Raw genomic sequence first — 25112 nt, forward strand, 5'->3', positions numbered from 1 at the left:
GAGATCCAATTGGAGCTAACAGCCGCCGGCCTACACCACAGCCACAGCAACTTGGGATCAGAGCCCATCTGCGACCTACACCACAGCTCACAGCAATACCAGACCCTTAACCCACTGAGTAAAGCCAGGGATCGAACCCGCATCGTTATGGATCCTAGTCGGGTTCATTTCTGCTGAGCCACAACAGGAACTCCAAGGCCAGTAAGTAGTTCTTAAACTCAGCCTAGTATTTATGGAGGCTCAATAATATGTACACTGTAGGGACCTGGGGACACACATCCTGACTTAACAGATTCTTCACTGATAAAAGAAATGAAGAACGGGGAGAACCCATAGGACGGAGGCTGCTTGGGAGAGGAAGGGAGGGCCATGGGGGTGGGAGGGTGTCCAGCCCCAGAAAGAATTACGACCCCAAATGGGAATGAGTTTGGTGTGAGGTTTTTAGGGAGTTTATTTAACCTTGGATTACCAAAGGAAGGTCAGATAACTCCAAAGAGCCAGGAGGAGCAGAACAGAGCTGGGAAATCAGCCAACACTGTCAGGGATGGCCCAGTGTTCTGTTCTGCTCTTGGGGGTTTATGAGGCTGCCTGCAATGGGGTACCACAGTCACTTCTACCTATACAACCCTTTATCTCCACATGGGTGCCAAGCTTCCATAAAAATCTGCCAGGGGGTGGGGGGGTCTGTGGGCCTCACAAATGGAAGGGCCCAAGGGACAGAAATAAGGACACTGCCCGCATGTGCTGCTTGAAGTCTATCTGCCACTCACAGCCCAAGGAATGCTAGAACATGCAGGGACCTGGGCTGCCCATACAGCTAGGAATGGCTACTCCTGCACTGTTAACTAATAATCCATTCCCAGGAGTTCCCACTGTGGCACAGTGGGATTGACCATTGTCTTGGGAGCACTGTGATGCAGGTTCGATCCCTGGTGAGGCACAGTGGGTTAAGGATGGGGCGTTGCCACACCTGCGGCTTACGTGGAAACTGTGCCTTGGATCTGATCCCTGGCCTGGGAACTCCATATGCCACAGGACAGCCAAAATAATAATCCATTCCCATTTCCGTAAGATGCTGCAGACGCCTTCGAAGTTCCCAAGGTCATACCTACCACCACCAGTTTCAAATAGGGCAGGCCATTCATTAAGCCTTGGCACCTTTCTCTCATTTATTTACTTACTCTGTCCCAAAGGTGTAGAATATTCTTGTGTGCCTCTGAGTCACCAAGGGCCTTATTGAGGACCTAATTTGAAACCAGAAGCCCTGAGTTCTAGCCCCCTCGTTAAGAGGTAACCACCTGACCTCAGGCGAGTCTCTCTGGGCCTCTGTTTCTCCTTAAGCAACTTGGGGTGAGGAGTCTAACTACAGCTACATGCATTCTCTAGACTTACATTTATGATTCTGGCAATTAGTATCTTTAACAGTAATTAAGAACAAAATGCTGGGGAGTTCCCATTGTGGCACAGCAGAAATGAATGAACCATGAGGTTGAGGGTTCAATCCCTGGCCTCAATCAGTGAGTAAAGGATCCAGCGGTGCCATGAGCTGTGGTATAGGTCACAGACGCAGTTCAGATCTGATGTGGCTGTGGTGTAGGCCGGCAGCTATAGCTCTAATTTGACCCCTAGCCTGGGAACCTCCATATGCTGCAGGTATGGCCCTAAAAAGACAAAAAAAAAAATAAAATTCTGAGAGAATGGGAGTTCCTGTTGTGGCTCAGTGGTAATGAACACAACTAGTATCCATGAGGACACAGGCTAGATTCCTGGCCTTGCTCAGTGGGCATTGCCATGAGCTGTAGTATAGGTCATAGATTTCGCTCAGAGCTGGTGTGGCTGGGGCGTAGGCCAGCGGCTACAGTTCCAAGCCGACCCCTAGACTGGGAACTTAACATATGCCACAGGTGTGGCCCTAAAAAGACAAAAAAAATTGTGAGGGAAGTCTGAGCTGCCAAGAAGTTGGGATTCTTCTCGAGTTGAGTATAAAACTTCCACCCTGCTCTAGGGCTCCTTCCTTCCTTTTTGAGGTTCTAAGCAGAGGCTCTGCCCTGTTGCAGGCCCACAGGACTTCCTACTTACACAACCCCAAAGGCTCCTAGGCTTGAGGAAGTGAGGGTTCCATCTGTTTGTGGAACTTTATCTCAGTAACCGAGTGCACGGTGGCGATTCCAGAGCATCACCCATAGCCAATGTAATGGAAAATTCTAACGCTTTTTTCAACATGACTCTTTTCAACATGAACTTCAGGACTATATTAGAAAGCAGAGAGCCAGAGGTTTGCTTTATTTGGTTTTATTTATTTTCATTTTTGGCCACCCCATGGCCTATGGAGTTCCCGGGCCAGCGATCAGATCCAAGCAGCAGTCACAACCTAAGCCACAGCTGTGGCAACACCGGATCTTTAAACCACTGTGCCGGGTGGGGATCGAACTTGCGTCCCAGAACTCCCAAGACACCACCGATCCCATTAAGCCACAGCAGAAACTCCCCAGAGGTTTGCTTTAGAAAGGTAGCAGAAGACTGCATGCACCCAGACATCTACGGCGGGGACAGAGATTCCCCTTCAGGGGGCCCCCCAACTTTCCCAGGTCCTACCAAAAGCGGAGAGCAATGGAAAGCCACTTACTGCCATTGTCCAATATTCACCACTTCAGACGAAGACTGGGACCTGTAAACCACCATCAGAAAGAACCCGACCATTTTTTCCATAACTTGTTGGCTTCCAAGCCCACCTATGCAAGGAATGATCACGCCCCCGCCATCTCCTCCCCCACAGCACAACCCAAAGAAGATGCTGACTGCCTCTCAGGACCGCAACGGCATCCATCAGGCAAGATGGCAGCTGGAAGGTTCAGGGAGGAGGGAGGAGGTGGACACAGAGAGAAGCAGCAGGTCGAATGGAAGCAGCCTCCAGTCCTTTGCAACCTGGCTTGTTAGTCTCTGCCACTAGAGGGCGCTGTAGGAACAGCATAAACTGGAGCGGGAAGGCCTTGCTTCCTTTTCCGAGGTTTACCAGTTTTCTGTGGCATCACGTTGGTGCCTTTGTGTATGTGATTGAGCTGCAGCCCATGCCCTCTGAGGTAGTTCTTTTTTTTTTTTTTTTTTTTTAATCTGTCTTGTATTTTCTAGGGCCGCACCCGCGGCATATGGAGGTTCCCAGGCTAGGGGTCAAATCGGAGCTGTAACTGCCAGCCTATGCCAGAGCCACAGCAACTCAGGAACTGGGCCACATCTGCAACCTACACCACAACCCAAGGCAATGCCAGATCCTTAACCCACTGAGCAAGGCCAGAGATCGAACCCGCAACCTCATGGTTCCTAGTCGGATTCGTTTCCGCTGAGCCACTCCTGAGGTAGTTCTTCGTCCCTGGGGGGCTGTGTGACCGGGAGCATCTCTGTTCTTTCGGCCCAGGGTCTGAAGCTCAGTCATGGGAGTCCTCCTCCCACGTTTCTCATTCCCTCCTATGTTCACCCTCCATCAAAGGTCAAGGGTAGGCAAAATCCAGCCCTCTGTCTGTTTCTGTACTGCACTCCATCAAAGAAGAGTCTTCACCTTTGAACAACAAAAAAGCAAAATGTTATCCCAAAACAATGGATCCCATCCTTCTCCTTAAGTAACTTTCTTACAAAGCTTGTAAAAAAAAAGTGATAATAAGGGCAGCCTTTAAAGATCACAGATGTTGGAGTTCCCACTGTGGCTCAGCAGTAACAAACGTGACTAGTATCCATGAGGATGCAGGTTTGACCCCTGGCCTTGCTCAGTGGGTTGAGTATCTGGCTCTTGGTGTGACTCTGGCATAGGCCAGCACAGCTCCAACCTCTAGTCTGGGAACTTCCATATGCCGCAATGGAGGCCATAAAAAGAAAAAGAAAAAAAATAATCACAGACATTAATTATCAGTCAAGCCGTTTCTCACGTGGGTATCTGTAACCTCTTTCATGATTAGCAACAGGAGGTATGTATTTAAAATGATGAATGAGGAGTTCCCGTCGTGGCGCAGTGGTTAACGAATCCGACTAGGAACCATAAGGTTGCGGGTTCGGTCCCCACCCTTGTTCAGTGGGTTAACGATCCGAGCGTTGCTGTGAGCTGTGGTGTAGGTTGCAGACGCAGCTCGGATCCAGCGTTGCTGTGGCTCTGGCGTAGGCCGGTGGCTGCAGCTCTGATTCAACCCCTAGCCTGGGAACCTCCATATGCCGCGGGAGCGGCCCAAGAAATAGCAAAAAAAAAAGACAAAAAAAAAAAAAAGAATAATGAATGAAATGAGAGACTCAATATACGGGCAGACACTGACCAGGCCATTTATGACAAGAGAACCCTGACCCACAGCCTCTGTAGCAACGGGCCCAGAATAGTCAGGACGTGGTCCAGGAACGCATCTTCTCTAATTTTCGCTCCCACTACCAACTGCAGACCCATCAGAGAAAGCCACATATCCTTTGCAAACCAATCACACGAGACGTCCCTGCTCCAGCCTCCCCGTGCTAACACCCTCCAGTTCAGGACACTTGAAGACTTAGTTTTTTTTTTCTCTCTAAACCTTTCTCACTAGCATTTGATTCTCCAGTTGTACTTGAGTCTTTGCCAAGTGCAAGTGATGGTAGCTGACTCCCTTGCTGTAGAAAGCTCTGAACCAACAGCTTCTGTTTGTTCTCATTCGGGTGCTCTTCGTTTACATAGGATCTTCACAGAGGTAAGGCCCCCTAAGCAAGTTTCCAGTTCTTGCAAGTGCTCCTGCTGGTATTATCTCCAGTATCACTAGGTGGCACCAATCACTTCTGAAGTGCACCCAAAGCTTTCTCAGGGTTTCCAAACAAGGTGGGAAGGAATGTGAGGGGAAAAGAGATGCAAAGACCCACTTGGCTATGCTAATTTTTTCACTTGAACAAATGATTGTGATTTTAGCATCTTCATTACCAGGCAGACGTGATGCAGACAAGTGTTTGTTCGAGATCCTGGGGAAGGGCTTGGGGATGGATGGCAAATCAGCTGGCTCTGGGGTTTTCAACCTTTGCACTTCTGACATTTGGGGCCGGATAATCCTTCGTTGTGGGGGGGGGGGCAGAGGGAGCCGTTTAGTGGCATCTCTGGCCTCTATGCACGCAATGCTAGAAACACCCCTCTTTCCTAATTGAGACAAGAACATGTCTTCAAGAATTGCCAGCTGTCCCCTGGGGGAGCAAAGTTGTCCCCAGCTGAGGACCCCTGGGCTAAGCTGCTTGTGGAGGGCACTTTTTTGCTGAGACCTTTTCAGCATCCTAGCACCCTCTTCTCCCCATCACAGATTTTGACTTTCATCAGAAAGAACCACAGGCCAGGGACAGCCTGGCACATGCCTGCCGCAGCCTCTGCTTCGTCCTGCCTCCGGTGGGGACTTAAGCCCCTTCCACCAAAAACACCTGGGGTGCCTGTAAAACTATATTCCTGGGCCCCATCCCAACCCCCCTGCGTTAGGAACCCTTTGGGATAAAAGTACAATCTGCTTTTTTTCCTCTACAAGTCCGAGGAGATTATAAGGGAAATAAAACGTTCCAGAAGCCCTGCCTTGGAGTTCACGTTGTGGCTCAGTGGGAAACGAACCTAACTATTATCCATGAGGACACAGGTTCCAGCCATGGCCTCACTCAAGGCGTTCAGGATCCAGCATTGCTGTGGCTGTGGCTGGCAGCTATAGCTGATTCAACCCCTAGCCTGGGAACTTCCAAGTGCCTCGGATGTGGCCCTTAAAAAAAAAAAAAGGAAGCTCTGACCCACCCTCCCACCCTACCTCTCAGTCCTGCTCAGTCCACCTGGCCTGCATTGGCTCCTCGGGAGTTGAGCCCTGGCATGAAAACGCTGGCTCTGATTGACAGAACACTGTAAGGGAAGAAAATTAAAATCATTTAAAAAAAAAAAAAATGCTCGGAGTTCCCGTCGTGGCGCAGCGGAAACAAATCCGACTAGGAACCATGAGGTTGCGGGTTCCATCCCTGGCCTCGCTCGGTGAGTTAAGGATCTGGCCCCTCCTGCCTCCTTCTCTTTTCTTCACAATTTTTTTTTCTTTTTAGGGCCACACCTGCTTCACTGGTAAAAAGAGGCTGCTATTAGAACCTACCCCCTAGGTGATCTTGACACTGTAACCGAGCTAGTGCCCTGTGGGGCTCCTGGGCACACAGGCTGTCTCTGTCCTCATTTCTCGTCTTTAGGGAATAAGCCTCAGGCTTCATGACCTTCCGTGAGCCCCAAAGGGCACTTGCTAATAGAGGGGGAGGGGAGGGCGGATGCAGAGACCAGGGAGGGGCCGTCAAGAGACTACAGTGCAGCCTTGGGGCAGGTCCTGGTTCCTCCTTAAGGAATACACATAACCTCTTTGGGCCTTAATGCAGAACTAAAACCCCCATCAAACAGAAGAACTGCTTGATGAAGCATCTTCATTTGAGGAAGGAGGACCACCGGGACCCGTCCTGGGGCCACTAAACACCAGCGCTGAAAACAATGCAAGCTCGCCTCTACCTTGATCCTTCTCTGTGGCCCGATTTTCCACCCCCCCAACTATACAACCACCTGCTAATCCCTTCCAAAGGGGGCACAGTCTTGAAGGCACTAGGCTGCTGTGGCCCCCTTTGCCTGGCAAAGAAATAAAGCTATCTTTTTCTCCTTCACTCAAAACTCTGTCTCCACAGTTCTATTTGGCAACGGAGGACAGAGAATGAGTTTCAGCAACAACACTACCTGGCACGCACTCAGTCACACAGGAAAAGCAGTATGAGAGTAAGCACAGGCTGTTGCTTTGTGCTTTTTCTGCCTACCTGAGAAGGGGGGCACTAGGAGGGACCTGAGGCCCATCTGGCCCCATCTCCCTAGGAACCTGAAACTCATACAAAAGAGCTGCTTTGCCCAAGGTCACACTGGTACCTGGGGCCAGAAGTCACCTGGCTTGCCTTTCGCCAATATTTTGATTTTGATTTTGTTACAGGAATCCGAGTTCTTGTTCACGGAGCCAAAGATTGAACTTGGGGGACACCCTCACTCACACAGGCAGCGAGCAAAAGACTTTATTACAGGAAAGCAAAAAGCTTCCAGCACAGACTCTGGGAGATGGGGAAGAGTCCCTTCTTTCAATTGTTCTAAGGAGGTTTTTCTTTTTTCTTTTTGGCTTTGTGTCTTTTTAGAGCCATACCCGCAGCATATGGTGGTTCCCAGGCTAGGGGTCCAACAGGAGCTGTAGCTGCTGGCCAAAGCCACAGCCACAGCAACGCAGGATCTGAGCCGAGTCTGCGACCTACACCACAGCTCACGGCAATACTAGATCCTTAACTCACTGAGCGAGGCCAGGGATTGAATCTGCAACCTCATGGTTCCTGGTCAGATTCGTTTCTGCTGCACCACGACGGGAACGCCAAGGTTTTTATTTCTTAAGGACAGGCGGGGGTACCAAAGTGAGGTTTAGACATCATTCCCTTTTCCCATTGGTCCTGTACAGTCACCTGTATCGGGCCTTAGCCAATGGGCGTCTTAGAGATGGAGATGCCCCGTAAGTTTTATGGCTACTTTGTTCTTTCCCCCAGGCTGAGAGTTGCCACTCTTTACATTACTTTGCTGACACTCAAAGGTATAGGTCAGGGGTTAATGCCTACCTTGACGTAAAACAAATGTTCGTTCCATACTTAATTTTCCAACAAGCAAGGCATGTTTGTCTAGATTTGTTTTTACAAATCTTAAACCATGGACATTAACCTGGGACTATATCAAAGCCCATTTTTCTTCTCTTTTCTTTCTTCCTTTTTTTTTTTTTTTTTTTAGGGTCTCAACCATGGCATATGGAGAGTCTCAGGCTAGCCATCAAATCCGAGCTATAGCTGCTGGCCACAGCCACAGCAATGCCGGATCCGAGTTACGTCTGCAACCTACACCACAGCTCACGGCAATGCCGGATCCTTAACCCACTGAGAGAGGCCAAGGATTGAGCCTGCATCCTCATGAATGCTAGTCAGATTCACTTCTGCTGAGCCATGATGGGAACTCCCAAAGCCCATGTTTCTACATTAACGACCTGAATTATTATTCTGCCTCAATTTGATCTGGGAAATATAAAAATGAATCAGATAGGAGTTCCCGTTGTGACACAGCAGAAACACCCAACTAGGAACCATGAAGTTTCGGGTTCGATCCCTGGCCTCGCTCAGTGGGTTAAGGATCTGGTCTTGCCCTGAGCTGTGGTGTAGGTCACAGACATGGCTCGGATCTGGTGTTGCTGTGGCTGTGGTATAGGTTGGCGGCTGCAGCTCGGATTCGATCCCTAGCCTGGAAACCTCCATATGCCATGGGTGTGGCTCTAGAAAAGACAAAAAAAAAAAAAGAATCAGATGATAGCACCTTCCAGAAACATGTCCCCCCCTGCAAGGCGTGGTCTGTGAGAGGCAGCACAGTGACGGAGCCATTTGGTGGCCTAAAGGCAGAGCTTAGGGCCTGGGTGGGTGTTAGTGGGGTGGGTGGGGGGACAAGCTGGCAGGCTTTAAGCACCCAGCTGTGGCACAGAGATACAGATGTTGTGTGATGAGAACGTGTGAAGGAGATGCTTCTCCCCTCCCCTGCTCCTGAGTCTGAGGAGTGCACCTAGCTGTTAAGGAAACAGAGGCGGAGGGGCTGAGCGGTAGCATGTGGCAGCTTTGCATCCTCAGCACAGTCCAGAGCTGGTCACACTGCCCTACTGTTCTGGAATCATAGGGCACAGGAAGAGTGAGACCTGCTTAAACACTGAAATTCATGCCTCTAAAAGGGTAGCTTAGTCACCATCCTCGTCCTTTCCGGGAAATTCAAATGCATCTTCCAAAAACAGAGAAGGCTACAAGGGTAGAGGGACTGGGCATGGCAGGTGTAATACCTGAGACTTTGCCTGAAGCTGCAGCCCTTCCATGACTTCGTCCTCTGCTTTTTTTTTTGAATGTGCAATGAATTTTATTAGTTCAAATTCTTTTTCTTTTTTTTTTATCAATAATTTTTTTATTTTCCCAAAAAATATGGAACGCTTCACGAATTTACGTGTCATCCTTGCGCAGGGGCCATGCTAATCTTCTCTGTATCGTTCCAATTTTAGTATATGTGCTGCCGAAGCGAGCACCGTCCTCTGCTTTTTGTCAGAAACACTAACCCTCGTAAAGGTACGAAGGGTTTAATTCTTTGTGGAAAAAAAAATAGGACCTTTCAAAGTAAGCTAGGGGCATAGGAGTGAAACAGAAGGTGCTGGAGGTCCTATGGTGGTGCATCAGTAATGAACCTGACTAGTATCCATGAGGACGGATGTGGGTTTGATCCCTGGCCTCGCTCAGTGGGTTAAGGATCCGGTGTTGCTGTGAGCTGTGGTGTAGGTCACGGATGTGGCTCTGATTCTGTGTTGCTGTGGCTGTGGTGTAGGCTGGTGGCTACAGCTCTGATTAGACCCCTAGCCTGGGAACTTCCATATGCCGCAGGTGTAGAAAAGACAAAAAAAAAGAGAGAGAGAGAGACTGAGGGAAACTTGCTCCCAGCCCAGATGGCTTCTTAGGCTCCAGTGGAGGGACAATGAGGATTTTCACCAAGGGCGTGTCAAGGTGAGGCCATGGACTCTCCCCACCTCCAAAAGAGGCTCCTTCCTCGCCACCCCTCACCCAAATATCACAGCTCTGAACACTGATAGATGATTCACCTCCCCATACCAGCTTTCTAGATAAAAACAATAAATTTTTTTTGCTTTTCTTAGGGCCACACATGTGGCATATGGAAGCTCCCAGGCTAGGGGTTGAATCGGAGCTGCAGCTGCCGGCCTACACCACAGCCACAGCAATGCCAGATCTGATCTGTGTCTGTGACCTACACCATAGCTCACGGCAATGCTGGATCCTTAACCCACTGAGCAAGGCAAGGGTTCTAACCCACATCCTCCTGGATACTAATCGGGTTCTTAATCACTGAGCCATAATGGAAACTCCAGTTTGCTGCAGGTGTGGCCCTAAAAAGCAAAAAGAAAAAAGAAAGAAGGAAAAAAGCAAAAGCACCACAGCTTTCCCTACCAAGGCCAGGTGCTGCCCCCTCCTCTAGGCCTCCTTTTCCCATGTGGGGAGAAGCTGAGGACAGGGGAGGCCAGGAAGAAGACAGGACCACTGAGAGAGGCTCTTCCAGGCTCTCGGGCATAGCTCCCCACCTTGGAGGGCTACCCTGCCCTTTGGAGTGAAGAACCAGAGCTGGGGAGGGAGCAGGGAGAGCATCAGCTGGGAGAGCTCCAGGGAGCCCGCAGGGGCTGGACCACAAAGGAAAGGAGGACCCTGCCATGGTTACACAATCATCCAGGGGTGGGAGCAGCCAGCCCTGAGGATCAGTGGGGTTGGGGGCTGCAACAGACAGGAACAGATGGAAACTTGCAAAGCACAGCCCCCAGCATTGCTCATGAGCCAAGGCAGGGATATTTATCTAAAACAAGTTAGTGTCCAGAACTGAAAGATGAAGGAGCTGACCAAATAGTTTTCTAAGAGATGCCATTAGGGGCTCCTGAGCCACCTCTCCGCCCACTTGAGATGTGACTGGCAGCTGGAAGGCAGAAACGTTGAAGGCGTCCAGGCTGTGTTGGGCATTGGGTTGGGGGAGGCAGCTAAGGGGGCTCTCAGCCCAACTGTTCTCCTCTTGCCCTTTTCTCTACTCTCAGTTTGCCTTATGACACATCAGGTTCTCAGGAATAATTTAATCCTCAAGAAGCCAAGTCTCTGATCTTTTCTTAGAAAGTGAAAACTTCTTGAATGATGCATTAGCAAGCAAAACTATTATTATTATTTGCTTTTTAGGGCTACATCTGTGGCATATGGAAGTTCCCAGGCTAGGGGTCCAATCAGAGCTACAGCTGCCGGCCAACACCACAGCCACAGCAACGTGGGATCCAAGTCGCATCTGGGACCTATACCACAGCTCACAGCAACACCAGATCCTTAACCCACTGAGCAAGGTCAAGGATCAAACCTGAATCCTCATGGATACCAGTCAGATTTATTACTGCTGCATCACCACGGGAACTCATTTATTTATTTATTTATTTACTTATTTTTCATTTTAGGGCCACACCTGTGGCATATGGAAATTCCCGGAACTAGGGGTCGAACTGGAGCTGCGGCTGAGGCCTATGCCACAGCCGCAGCAACACAAGATCCAAGCCACACTTTCCACCTACGCTGCAGCTTGGGGCAATGCTGGATCCTTAACCCACTGAGCCGAGGCCAGGGATCGAACCCACATCCTCATGGATGCTCTTAGGTGAAACAGCCATAAAGGTGTCACCATGAGCTATAGATCCACTCCAGTACTTACTTGCCACCACCTCAGAACCTTATCAGAGGTTTTCTGTGTCTTAAACTTGGGCCAGCTAAAAATTAAAACTCCCACCTGGACCAGACGCCAACCACCATCCCATGACTACATGACTCAACACAGGACCCCTGCCCTATAAAACTTAACTCTCCCTAAATGGTGGGGAGCCTGAGTTCTTTTCTCAGTGTTCCTGGCCATCTCACTGGTCAACAAAACTTGTTTGGGACCTCACTACTCCAGCTGACTGTCTTTTCTTCTATATGCTAACAGATACTAGTAGGGTTCTTTTTTCTTTTGTTGTGTCTTTTTGTCTTTTTTAGGGCTGCACCCACGGCCTAGGGAGGTTCCCAGGCTAGGGGTCCAATCGGAGCTGTAGCCACCAGCCTGCACCACAGCTCACGACAACACAGGATCCTTAACCCATTGAGCGAGGCCAGGGATCGAACCAGCAACCTCATGGTTCCTAGTCGGATTCGTTTCCGCTGCACCATGCTGGGAACTCCCTAGTTGGTTTCTTAAGCTGCTGAGCCACAACAGGAGCTCCCCAAACAAGAATTTAAATGCTTACACCTGCAAACAAACACACACCCCCCCCGGCTAAAAAAACAACCTGCTAACATCTTGCAAATTTGTATTCTAGACATTCGCTGTGCTTAGTTGAAGCAGATTTAGCATGAAGGAGTTAGGGAGCTATAAGGAGCCCTAGAAAAGATTCAGGTCTTGTGGAAGGAGCAAACATCTCGATGAAGGAGGCAGAGCTCTTCCTTGGTAACTCGGTAACTCCCATGTCTGAATAAGCCCCTCAGACCTTAGGCCCTCAGTCTGCAGGAACTGCCTAGGCAGTAATTCACGTTCCCCAGGTTCTGAAGCCCTTTATCTTCCCTTTCCCGGCTCTCCTGCACACAGCTTTTGTGCATTTGTAGGCTAGGTCTCCTCTCCCTTTTCCCCCTGGTCTAGGCTTTAGGCCCAAATTTCCAGGGGCCCCTGGGCTAAAGACCAGAATGACTTCCCTGGGGCTATGGAGATGTTCCTGGAGCCCTCCCTCCACACTCGCAATCGCCACCGCCACGTCCATCTCCCTTTCACCCGGGAGCTCCTCTGCTTGAAACCCTTCAGTGGCCTCCCATTGCCCTGGGCATCAATTGCCCACAGCATTTTCACGTGCGCTTATCTGGCAGCCCTTGGGACTGCGTTTCTTGAGCATTTGTCCTACGAAAGTAGGGGCAGCAGGCACCATAAAGTCACGTCTCTGGGAAGCTTTTCCTGACCCCCTCCACTCCCATGCCAGGTTTGGGAGTTTTGTGCCCTGCGCTGAGGGCCCCTGGGGCTTTCAGGGCCTTCAGTGTCCGGGTGTCGGCGCCCCAGACAGCCGGCAGCGAGCTGCAAGAGTCAAGGGTGGTGGCCGATGCGTTCGTTGCCTAGGGTGTCCCAGCCCCCAGCCCTGCACCTGAAGCCCTGGTGGGTGCCCCACAGACGTTAAACGATTGAACTGAGGGCAGGGACTGTCGCTGCCACTCGGTTGCCTCTCAAGGTCTCCGTCCCCGGCTGAGCGCGGCGCTCCAATAAACCCCGGGGCCTGACGCTCGGTGGTCTCCAGCAGAGAAAGGGTTAAGGCGCCCTCTCCCCACCCCCCAAAAAGGGCGAGGGGAAGAGTCCGGCAGAAGGTCCTGTTTACGGGAGTCGCTCGAGTCCGCGCGGCCCTGGGAGAGGCGTTGCCGTGGCAACGGGCCGGGCGCCCGCCAGCTGCGGATGAGCTCACCGAGCGGCGGCGGGCGGGGGGCGGCGGGGCGCGCGGCCCGGCTCAGAGCCGCGGCGCCGCGACCAGAGGAAGGGGCCGCCGGCCGAGCCCGCCCTCCACTCGCCCACAGCGGCGGCCGGCCGGCGGGCACGCGAGCCCAGGGCGCCGGGAGAGGCCCGGCCGACACGCGCGTGGGGGGCTGCGGGCCATGGCGCCCCTGGCCCCCGCCGCCCGCCGCTCCCGCCCGCCCGGGCGCCCCCGAGCTGCGCCTCGGAGCCCGCGGAGCCTCGACCCGCCGGGAGGTAGGGCCTCGCCCAGGGGACGGTGGAGGGGACGCGCGGCGGGGGGTGGGGGAGGGATGGGCGGGCCAGAGCTGGGAAGTGGCCCTTTGCAGACCGAAGACCGGGTGTCCCGTGTGCGGCCGTGGGGACCGAGGCGCTGCAGTCTGACCTGCGGGGACTTGAGCAAAGCGTTGTGCGTTCGTCCTTCCGGGAGCTCGGGAAGCCGTGGTCCCGCGCCTGGGAAAGCGGCAGAAACCGGGCAGAGCCCCCGCCCTGCGCCGAGCTGGGTCCCAGGGGCGAGAGTGTGTAAGTGTGTGTGCGTGTGTGTGCGCGCGCGCGCAAAGAATCGAGATTGAAGGCTGAGCAGCCAGACCCCCCCTTCCCCCCACTGTGGTCTGAATTTGCAGTCTTGGGAAAGCAGGAAGGTAAAGATGATTGCATGGTCTTCTTTCTTCCACTTAACCCTTAAGGATGGCGTTGGGAGCAGATGAAGCCCAGCTCAGGGAATAATGATAGCGGGAGGGTCACAGGGATCTGGATTCAAACCCCTGAGGAGACCCAGACCTCAGCAGAGGAATCCTGCCTCTTAGGGGATCGGGTGAGGAGGCTGGGCACTGCACTCCAGGGTCAGGGCAATGTAAGTGCAGTGACTTTGTTCTCAGCAGCCGGTGCTGGGGAAGGAGCAGGAGGGCTTCCAACTGGTGTGGAGATGGGCTTCAGGGATGCGGCTTCTCTAATGTGCCAAATGACACACACACCGGTAATTAATCCACCCCCCATTATAATAGGCACTCTGCAGTAATTTTGTTATTAAACTCTTACACCTGGGGTGGTTACTACAGAAAAGAACAAAATCCTTTCTGCTTGTGTCATCAAGTATCAAACACACCAAAAGAGGGGCATAGAACAGCTTGGGGGTGGGCTGCCTAGGCTGAGCAGAGTTCTATAAGAAGTCAAGGGCAAATAGTAACTGATTTTAGGAAGGGCTGTGAAATGCCTGCCAGATGGCTGGCCTCCATTTGTTTTATTCAGGAAGATTTGAACCGTGCCTGGGTCCTATATTCATTCACTTCATAGCTCTCCATGCTGGGCGTTAGGGACAGACAGGGTGACACTAAGATGTGTTCCTTCCTTCCAGGCATTCACCATCCTAGCTGAGGAGTCAAACAAAAATTAAATCTAGCTCAGCTGTGAGTACTGTGGACCAGGAAAACCCAGAGCAGGGCCACCCAGCTCAGGGGAGGCCTGCAGAATAGGTAATGAAAACACCTCTTCACCAACAAAGCAAAGCAGGGAGGGTTGTTTCAGGCTGAGGGAGCAGCATGTGCAAAGTCACCAAGAGGGAGGGTGGTGACATGATTGCAATTCCCAGAGGGAAGGACGATCTCGCTGATGCCATCTCACTGATGCCGGAGCTGCGGGATCAGCGTGTAACTTAAAAATCTCCCTCTGCTTGTTGGGTGGAGGCTCAGAGGAGGAGGCCACCAAGGCCTTGCAGCACCCAGGCTGGAGTTAAGTGCAGGATGAAGTGGGATGGAAAGATCCAAGAGAGAAAAGAGTCGGGACCTGGTGACAGCCTTTCGGACACGGTCAGATAACTTCAATGAAGACTTGATTGCAGAAAAGCCCAGGAGAAAATAAAGCAAAGCAAAAAGAAAGATATTTTGAATGGCCTGAACATAGCAGATTACAACACTTGGACAGTGAATTTGGCTGTAAATTTTCTGGCAACTTAGAGACAAACAAAAACACACAGGATTGCACAGTCTTGGGTTGTGGACAAGAGAGCATACAAATTCATTTTCAGGATGCATTTTTTTCCTGGAATTGAACTCAACTGGGAATCTGTCATGTGAAACTTTGTGAAACGACTAAAGTATGACATAGGAAAAAATTGTGTTATCAGTGTTAAAAGATGGGTAGATAAAATTCCACGTGACTGTCTTCCCATACCATCTTCCTCTTATGACTTGGAGATGGACTGAATTTCCTTGGGAGGGGGGTGAGTGCCAGTTCAGGCTTGTGGGCAGCATGATACAGGGCAACGAGGACCCGAGGAAGCCTCTATGGAGGAGCCCGTGTTCTCTTAAGGGCAGGAGGAGGTGATACCTACGGTGATGCATGTAGAGAGCAGAGCCCCGCCACGAAGCAGGAGTGTGGTCTGTAGACAGGTGGGCTGAGACTGCTCTGGAGAAGGGGCCTGGTCGGGCCGGGTGTTGAGAAGGTTGGCATCTGGAAACCCTGACCAAAGGGAGTCGGAGAGAGTGGGAGCGGCACTTGAGGATTCGGTTCCGTTAGGCGAGTCCACTTCCCTTAAGTGGTCCAGGGCTTTCTGCCCTTGGACTGATGTTACTTCTGGCTTCTCAGAAGTTAAGCCTGCTTGTCCCGGTGGGGAAAGGGTGGGACTCAAGAAGCCAGAGATCTTCAGCCGAGGTCACGGAGGGTCGGGGAGCTTGCTTTTCGCAAAACAAGGAACGTTGCAGAAGAACAGAGAGTGAGGGCTCGGAGGTTTTCCACTTAGTCACAAATCTCCTAACCAGGCTGTCCCGCTGGTTTCTGCAGGAGGGACGAATCTGCAGAGTCTATGTCACTGCATTCCTATGTGTCCTCCAAAGTGTAAGCCATTTCCTGCCAACTGTAGGAGTCTTAAATTAATATCAAGTAGATATGGTGTTCTACGCCCTACCACCCGCCACCACAGTTCTTAACATTTTAAACTCAAGGTACACATAGAATACACATTTAAATGCTGAAAGGTGCTTTTTTTTTTCTTTATTTCTTTTTTTTTTTTTTGGTCTTTTTAGGGTTGCACCCTCGGCATATGAAAGTTCCCAGGCTAGGGGTAGAATCAGAGCTGCAGCTGCCGGCCTACACCACAGCTACAGCAATGCAGAATCCGAGCCATGTCTGTTACCTATACCCCAGCTCATGGCAACACCAGATCCTTGACACTCTGAGCAAGGCCAGGGGTCGAACCCACATCCTCATGGATACTGGTCAGGTTCAAATCTGCTGAGCTATGACGGGAGCTCTGGAAGGTACATTTTTAAAACAACTGATGCCTGGGTCCCACCACAGATCATGAAAATAATCTCTGCGAATGGGCCCTGGGCATCAGTATTTTTAGTCCCAGGTGGTTTTAAGATATAGCCAAGTTGAGACTGGCTGCTTTCACATTCACCTAGAGGGCATATTACAGCAGGGGACAGAAATCTTGGATTATAAAAGCAAGGATCCCTTAAAATATAAATAAAATTCAAGAGTTCCTGTTATGGCTCAGTGGTAACTAACCTGATTAGGATCCATGAGGATGCAGATTCGATCCCTGGCCTTTGCTCAGTGGGTTAAGGATCTGGCGTTGCCGTGAGCTGCGCTGAAGGTTGCAGACACGGCTTGGGATCTGGTGTGGCTGTGGCATAGGCCAGGAGCTGCAGCTCCAATTCAGCCCCTAGCCTGGGAACATCCATATGTTATGGGTTCGGCCCTAAAAAAAGACCCCCCCAAAATTTTTTTTTTAAATTTGGAAGCCTGTTACTCATGATGAAATCAACCTTCAACATCAAGCTCCAAAGCCGTCTTGAAGAGATAGCAATAAGGAAGACTGATAACAAACATATTTATGTGAAGCTTTGTGTGTGTGTTTGTGTGAAGCTTTTTTTTTGAGCTGAAATTCTAAAAGCATAATGCCAAGCCTTCTACAGTTAGAGCTGTCTAGTCTAATCCTGTTGTATGCAGTGCTGCACGTTAGCCAGCACGGAAAGCCTCAGCATCTTTCTCTTTTTTCCTGGAGCCCACATAAGTCTAGCTTTCCTTTTTTTAAAATTATTATTATTTTTTATTTCCCCAATACATTATTTTTTTTTCTACCGTACAGCATGGTGACCCAGTGGTCTTTCTTAAATGCTAAGCCTGTGAGCTCTGGTTTTTTCTACCTTCCTCCTAATATCCGTGCGTGTATTCTCTGACTTATGTCTTCTAGATTGAAAAGAAGCTGGGTGAGATAGTTTGCAATTTAACATGCATAAAGTCTCAGTCCAGAGGGATGAATCTCTAATGGTTGAGTTTCAGTAACTCCGACAGGATAATAGGAGAGATACTTTGAGGCGCAATGGCTTTCCCAACAACCCTCAAATATACTTTGTAGGCTGTTCCTTCTTTGGCTATGGGTGAAGTTGACTCAGCCTCCTCCACTATCTCTGGCATCGAGCCCTGCTTTTTTTGCTTCCTGAGGGTCCATGGAATGTGTGACAGTTACTCCTGAGTGACACAGGCTGACCCCTGCTTGTGCCTTGTGTCATGCCCAGTCTCCTGTGTGCATGGCCCCTTTCTCCACCAGAACCAGACCGTCTCCACAGGTACCCTTTGAAACCCCTGCACTGGCCACCCAACAGAGGGACTAACAGGCACATCTGCCCCTTTAATGACGGGGAGGGCAAGTCACTGCCTGGAACACAGGGAAGGGGTTAACTCACTTCTCTGCATTCGATGTCTAAAAGGTAGGGGGAGTTCCTGTTGTGGCTCAGTGATGAGGAACCCGACTAGAATCCATGAAGATGTGTTTTTGATCCTTGGCCCCTCTCAGTGGGTTAAGGATCCTGCATTGCTGTGAGCTGTGGTGTAGGTCACAGACCGTGGCTCGGATCTTGAGTTCCTCTGGCTGTGGTATAAGCCGGCAGCTGCAGCTCCGATTCGACCCCTAGCTTGGAAACTTCCATATGCCATGGATGTGGCCCTAAAAAAAAAAAAAAAAAGCAGTATGTCTGGAAGCCAGAGTCAGGTCATCTTTTACCCTCGTGTTAAAATCACTGTCTGATTTGGGCAAAAATGCATCCCCACTCAGTTTGTGTGGAAGTTAAACCCTTTGCCAGCTGGAGCCCAGAGCTGCTTTCTCTTTGGCCTCCCTTTGACACGTTCACCCTTGGCCTGGGGTCGGCTGAAAGAGGGAGGTGCGAGGGACCCCCCTTTCTAACTGGCTGAACTACTGAAAGCCAAGTTATGTTTTTCCCCCCGGCCTTGGGGAAAGAAGAGGGTGAGTCAACCTCGCAGCAAGCTTAGGGAGAGGTTAGCTTCCCTCTCTACTGGGGGACCGGGAGGCTTTCTGCTTGCCTTCAGAAAGCGATCAGAGCAGGACTGAGCTGGAGCTTGGGGACAGAACAGGAAGCTGTGACCTTGACTGTGACTGTGACCGATCTTCCATGGTACCCGGGCCTTCCAAGATCTGCGTGTCTTATCAGGAAGGCTTGTCAGACCAGTTCAAGTAGAGTAGCAAATGCATTTCCTTTTGTTGTTTTGATTTCTTAAGAAGTATACTTTAAAATTTTGGAGTTCCCCAGTGGGTCAGTCGATTAAGGACTTAGCATTGCCACTGCTGTGGCGCCTGCTCCCAAAACCTTGATCCCCTTTATTTATTTATTTTCTTGTCTTTTTGTCTTTTCAGGACTGCACCCGCAGCACATGGAGGTTCCCAGGCTAAGGGTCCAGTCACAGCTGCAGCTGCCGGCCTACATCGCAGCCGCTGCAATGTGGGATCTGAGCCACGTCTGTGACCTACACCACAGCTCACGGCAATGCCGGATCCTTAACCCACTGACTGAGGCCAGGGATCAAACCCACAACCTCATGGTTCCTAGTCGGATTGGTTAACCACTGAGCCATGATGGGAACTCTCAACCTTGATCCCCTTTAATCACAATTTCACATAATTGAGTGGCTGAGACCTGGGATCAGTGGGCTGGGTCACACATAAGAGCCAGGCCAGGGAAATAATCCAAGGTGCCTCCCAGCTTCTCCCTCATACTTCCTCGCTTTTAGAAGGGACGATGTAGTAAGAGTGGGATTTGATTTCTTTTTTTCTTTTCCTTTTTCTTTTTGGTCTTTTTGTCTTTTTAGGGCCGCACCGTGGATCCTTAACCCACTAAGGCCAGAGATCGAACCCACATCCTCGTGGATGCTAGCCGGGTTCGTTAACTGCTGGGCCACGACGGGAACTAACTATTTTCTTTCGTTCTTTTTTTTTTTTTCTTTTGGCAGAATTTGATTTAGCATAAAGCTCTCTGCAAATCCTCTGTGGGTAATAGATAGGGTAGCCACATACGCAAAGTGGGACCCCTGAAACGGAGAAAGGGAGCACTCAGGGTAAACTGTGACATGATAGACAGCAGCCCTCTCCTGGGACTGTCCCTGCAAACTGCCACATGGTAAAGAGTTGCACATGCCCATCCATTCTCCCTGCGGGTCCAAGTGCACTGACCCAGGGACGTGATGCTGGACCAGCCCTCTGTCCTCCAGCTCTTCTTGGCCTTCCTGGAGTAGAGGCCTGAGTCCAGGGAAGGAGGAGGGGCTTGGTGGCCAAGCTGGTGCCGCATGTCAGCTTGCTTCCATTAAATGAATCAGTGGAGCTTGGTACCCATGCCCTGCATCCACCCCCACCACCTGCTCACCATGGAGAAAACAGCTACTGCCTTTGCAACTAGCAAATAGAAACCATTAAGGCAGGACCCTCCTTTGACTTTATTTGTGCTTTTCACATCCCTGGGAAATACAGGCTGTGCCTCCCCCAGTGAGGCATCTGTATGGAATCATGCAGCAAATCAGGATTAAAACTGACCTTGCATGGTTAGAAAAGTTAGCTGAGGGAGCAGCCCTGGAGAGCAGAGTCCATCACCGGGTGGGCGCAATGGGACAATATGAGAGATAGGACTTGCTTCCTCTGCAGCTATAGTGGGACAGTTTCTCAGCCACAGATGTGGTCAGGGTGGTGGCCGGGAAGACATGGAGGAGCTTCCCCAAGGAGCTTGCTGGTGCTCTGGGCTTCTGCCAGGGCAGCGTCTCCAGCTCGCTGGGGTCTCAGAGCAGTTCTCCACTTGCTACTCTGAGCTGCAGTTGAGAACCGTTCTGATTTGGAATGAAGCGTGCGGTCACCCAACGGCAAGTATAACTCTCTGGTCTCCTTGACATCTTTACATCTGGTCCATTTCATCATCTGTGTTTGTGACAATCAACAAATATACACAGCTCCCAGGACATCAAAAAAGGAGCCCTGTGCTCTATTACCCTCCAGCTGAACTGAGGTATCTAACAGGATAGAGAAACGCCAGAGAGCAGAGGCTCCTAGATCCTCCAAAGCAATGAGACTCAGAGATTCCAGGACCGCTGCAGAGCCAGCACCAGGAGGGACTCCTCTTTCAGGCTCTCCTTTCACATGAAGGCAGGGCAGGCAGGATCCCTGGTCTGGGACAGAGCAGAGAGAGGTTGGGAAAAGAATCAGAGGCCGTTTCTAGACACACACAGCCTGGTTGGGGCTGCCTGTTTCCTGGAGGATGAGGAGACTGCTGCTTTTCAGGATAGGGAGATAGAACACCCGGAAGAGCCCCAGGGGCGGGTCTGCAAGCCCCTCCTCACATCCCTGGGATCTGCCCTCCATCCCTAACCAACCCCAGAGACTTTATCCCAGGTGGCTCACGATGCAGCTGCTAGCTAGTTCACTGTTCTCATTCTTCTTTTTATGTGTGTGTTTTTACCTTTTATTTATTTATTTTTTTTGGCTACTGTACAACATGGTGACCCAGTTACACATACTTGTATACATTCTTTTTTCTCACATTATCAAGCTCCATCATAAATGACTAGACATAGTTCCCCGTGCTACACAGCAGGATCTCTTTGCTCATCCACTCCAAAGGCAGTCATCTGCATCTCTCAACCCCAGGCTCCCACTCCCTCCTCCTTGGCAACCACAGGTCTCTTCTCCCTGTCCATGATTTTCTTTTCTGTGGAAAGGTTCATTTGCGCTGTATATTCGATTCCAGTTATAAGTGATATCATATGGTAGTTGTCTTTCTCCTTCCTTTTTTTTAATTTTTATTTTCTAGGGCCACACCCGTAGTATATGGAGGTTCCCAGGCTAGGGGTCGAATTGGAGCTATAGCTGCTGGCTTAACACCACAGCTCACGGCAACACTGGATCCTTAACCCATTGAGCGAGGCCAGAGATTGAACCTACAACCTCATCATTTCTAGTCAGATTTGTTTCCACTGCTCTGTGACGGGAACTCCTGTCTTTCACCTGACTGACTTCACTTAGTATGAGAGTCTCTAGTTGCTACAAATGGCATTATTTTGTTCTTTTTTATGGCTGAGTAGTAGTCTGTTCTCGTTATTCTTGAGTTTATTGTTGGTGGGTAAGCGACGCTCCTGACCCGGGTCACGGTCAGTATAAAACTGGTGTGCTGACACATGTGTGCCACTTGTCAAAACGCCGAAATGCTTTTCTACTGGTTGATAAATAGTCGCTCCCAGTGTCCCCAAACCCTGGGACCCCTCCTAGACCAGATCCAGCCATTAAAGGGTCAACAGTAAGGCCATTATGGAAGTTCCCATTGTGGCTCAGCAGTAGCAAACCCAATTAGTATACATGAGGATGTGGGTTCGATCCCTGGCCTTGATCAGTGGGTTAAGGATCCTGCATGGCTGTGGCTGTGGCATAGGATGGCAGCTGTAGCTCCAATTCGACCCATAGCCTGGGAACCTCCATGTGCCACGGGTTCATCCCTAAATAATAATAATAATCGACATTACTGTAGCTGTGGCACAGGTTGCAGCTGCAGCCTGGGTTGGATCCGTGGCTTGGGAGCTTCCACATGCTGCGGGTGTGGCCAAAGAACAAAAAAAGGAGCTGAGTCAAGAGCTGGATAATGGGGCAAAGTAAGAGCAATCCCCCCACCTCAATTCTTCACTCTCTTCTCTTGCTTCACTTTCCCCCTCAGCGAGGGTGTCCCTGCTCGCTGGTTCTTTAGCTGCGTCCTCAGTCTGTGCTTCCAGGGGTGTCCTTTTGCCATACTCTTAGATGTGAGCAGATGTGTTCCCTGCTGCGCCACAGCGGGAACTCCACTTATTTCTTAATGTTTATCACCACAGTTCAGATGTATTCCCTAAACCACTCCCATGTTGTGACTTGTTAAACATGTTGTCCGGTCTTCCCTGGACTGATCCTGTCTTTTTGTCTTGAACAATTGTAACCTTTTTTTTTTTCCTCCCTCCCTTCCTTCCTCCCTCCATCCCTTCCTTCCTTTTTTGGCTGTGGTGTGCATCAGCTTGATGTAGGATCCTGGTTCCCAGACTGAACCCTGCTCGCACTGGCAAAAGCACCAGATCCCAAGCACTGGACCACCGCTAGATCCCTGAGCCGTCGCAATCTTTTATTGCCCTTGTTTGATTCGGTTCACATCTTCCAGCCCTCGCTCTAGGACAGGGACCATTCTGTATGTTTATCTATTTCCCAACTGCACTTCCCACGGAGTCCTGTGCTCAGCTCCTTGATGAATCTTATGGATTAATTCCACTTCCCGCCATGCTGGCGCAGATTAACTAATTGAAAGCATCGGGGAGAGACCATTTCCCATATCTCAAAAGTTAGCTAAATAAAACTGAGCACATTCCCGGGCATTGCACAACTTCTGAGTACAAAACACTCAACACAGATAGTAAACAGACAGAAACGGGGGCCTCAGCGTCTAGGGGGCCAGAAAGCAGGGTGGGAAGGGAGGGAAGCCAGGACAAGCAGGCCGTGGTGATGCGGGTGGCCGCCTCCTTCCTTGCACGTCTGGCATGGGTACCACCTGGCTCTACTGCGAAAGGAAGGGGGTCCACTTCCCTTCCGATTTCACAACCGACTTAGGCAGATTACACTGTACCGACCGCAGTGATAACTCCGAGAGGTTTTACAGCTTTACCGCACTTGCCAAGAACTGAGGCTGGGAAGGCAGCCCTACAGATGAGTTGACGAGGTGGTGGTATTATTACTGTTATTATTAAAACAAAGTCCTGTATTTTACTTGTATTATTTGGCTGAGTGAAGTTCAATTTGTAATAACAGCGGCTATGTTGAGCACATTTTTTTTTTTGTCTTTTTTTTTGTCTTTTTAGGGCCACACCAGCAGCATATGGAAGTTTCCAGGCTAGGGGTCCAATCAGAGCTACAGCTGCCAGCTTGAACCACAGCCCACAACCACAGCAATGCCAGATCTGAGCCACATCTGTGACCTACACCGCAGCTCATGGCAATGCTGGATCCTTAACGCACTGAGTGAGACCAGGGATCGAACCCACATCCTCATGGATACTAGTCAGATTCCTTTCCACTGAGCCACAGTGGGAACTCCCTTGAGCACACCTTCTAGGACCTGCACTGTGCTGGACGCTTGACAGGTGCAAGCTCATGTTAAGCCTTACCACTGCCTTTCAAAGTAGGTGCTACTCCTGTCACCATTTTACACAGGGGAGAACTAAGGCTTAGGAAAGTCACTTGCCCGAGGTCCCATAGCTCTCAAGTGGCAGAGCTGGAATTTGAACCTGGGTCTGTTTGCTTTTAACCCTCACGATCTGCCGTCTCTCAAGTGCTTTCCCAGAACCGGGAGCAGGGCGGGGGCAGCCCCAGCCCCCTTCTGTCTCTCTGGGCCACGGAGCTGGCCCCGGGAAAGGGGATGGGCGATGACGTCTCCCTCTAAGATTGCTGCCTTTTGTCCAAATGTGCTGGCCTGGAGCCAGGCTGGAAACTCTCTGCTCATGGAAAGAAAGAGAACAGAAGCCAGCAAAAAGAGGGTGGGAAAGGGTCTGAGGGGGAGGAAGAGAAGAGGAGAGCAGGAAGACGAGAAGGAGAGGAGGTGGGGAGTGAGGAGGTCGGGGTGGCACAGCTGGCGCCAGAGAGGGCTGCTGGGAAGCAGATGAAACGTGGCCTTCAGGTGCAGCCCCTGCAAGGGGCTGCTTCTGCGGCGGCCTGTGCTTCCAAGCCAGGGCCCAGGACGGGTCCCACAGCAAGCCCTTCCCGCCCTCCTCAGCGTTACTGCTCAGTGAGGTCAGGTTAAAGGAGCATGAGGAACCCTTCTAGAGGGGAAAACTAGTCCCCCGGTGGCAGCCTGAGGACCGCTTCTGGAAGCGGAGGACATGGCCAGGCAGTGTCGCGGCGCCAGGGTGTGCGTGGAGAGGAGAGAGGGCAGAGACAGGTGCCCAGGACTTTGAATCAAACCCAGTCAAAACAATCCCCTGAGTAGCTAGTCTGTATCTGGGAGGGGGAGGCCCGTACCTGCCCCCAAGGCACTTGAGTTGGTGACAGGCTGCCTGGACTTGAATCTGACAACCTGGATTCATTCTGCATCTGTGTGGCCTTAGGAAAAGCTCATCTCTCCAGGCCTTGGTTTCCACATCTGTAAAGGGGAGGCAGCAGTAGGGTTGGTGTGAGGATTCAGTGGAACGATCTGTAGAATCTTGCCTAGAAGATAGCAAGTGTTCCATACATGTTAGCCATTCATTCTCTGTTGCAGTTTGTTTATTTATTTATTTATTTATTGTCTTTTTAGGGCTGCACCTGTGGCATATGGAAGTTCCCAGGCTAGTGGTCAAATCAGAGCTGTAGCTGCCAGCCTACACCACAGCCACAGCAATGCCAGATCCAAGCCGAGTCTGCGACCTACACCACAGCTCACGGCAATGCCAGATCCTTAACCCACTGAGTGAGGCCAGGGATTGAACCCATGTCCTCGTGGATGCTGGTCAGATTCGTTACCACTGAGCCACGACAGGAACTCCCCATCGTTTCAGTTTAATTTGAGGCGTCAAACATGAATATGTGGGGAGCTCCCCTTGTGGCGAAGTGGAAACAAGCCAACTGGTATCTGTGAGGATGTAGATGTCAGATCCGAGCCGTGGCTGTGGCTGTGGTGTAGGCCTGAGACTACAGCTCCAATTCAGCCTCTAGCCTGGGAACCTGCATATGCCACAGGTGTGG

At 50.8% G+C, this 25112-nt stretch overlaps 1 protein-coding gene and 1 long non-coding RNA gene across 6 annotated transcripts in view; one reads left to right on the plus strand and one right to left on the minus strand.

Moving 5' to 3' along the window:
- On the minus strand, positions 1818-13637 carry LOC100514807. Its single transcript, XR_297874.3, has 3 exons — positions 13500-13637; positions 5769-5857; positions 1818-3553 (listed from the first exon to the last, which is right to left on the minus strand). It is a non-coding gene; the product is annotated as an uncharacterized LOC100514807 (long non-coding RNA).
- DENND2A (DENN domain containing 2A) overlaps positions 13081-25112 on the plus strand; it is a 124135-nt gene continuing 112103 nt past the window's right edge. For 2 of the 5 annotated variants that reach the window (XM_005654269.3, XM_005654270.3), the window contains exon 1: positions 13081-13351. The gene's annotated coding sequence lies outside the window, so the exon portion shown is untranslated. The other 3 variants (XM_013983646.2, XM_021078589.1, XM_021078590.1) reach the window with 2 other exon arrangements.

This window comes from Sus scrofa, chromosome 18, assembly GCF_000003025.6.
Source record: "Sus scrofa isolate TJ Tabasco breed Duroc chromosome 18, Sscrofa11.1, whole genome shotgun sequence".
In the NCBI taxonomy this organism is placed as follows: Eukaryota; Metazoa; Chordata; class Mammalia; order Artiodactyla; family Suidae; genus Sus; species Sus scrofa.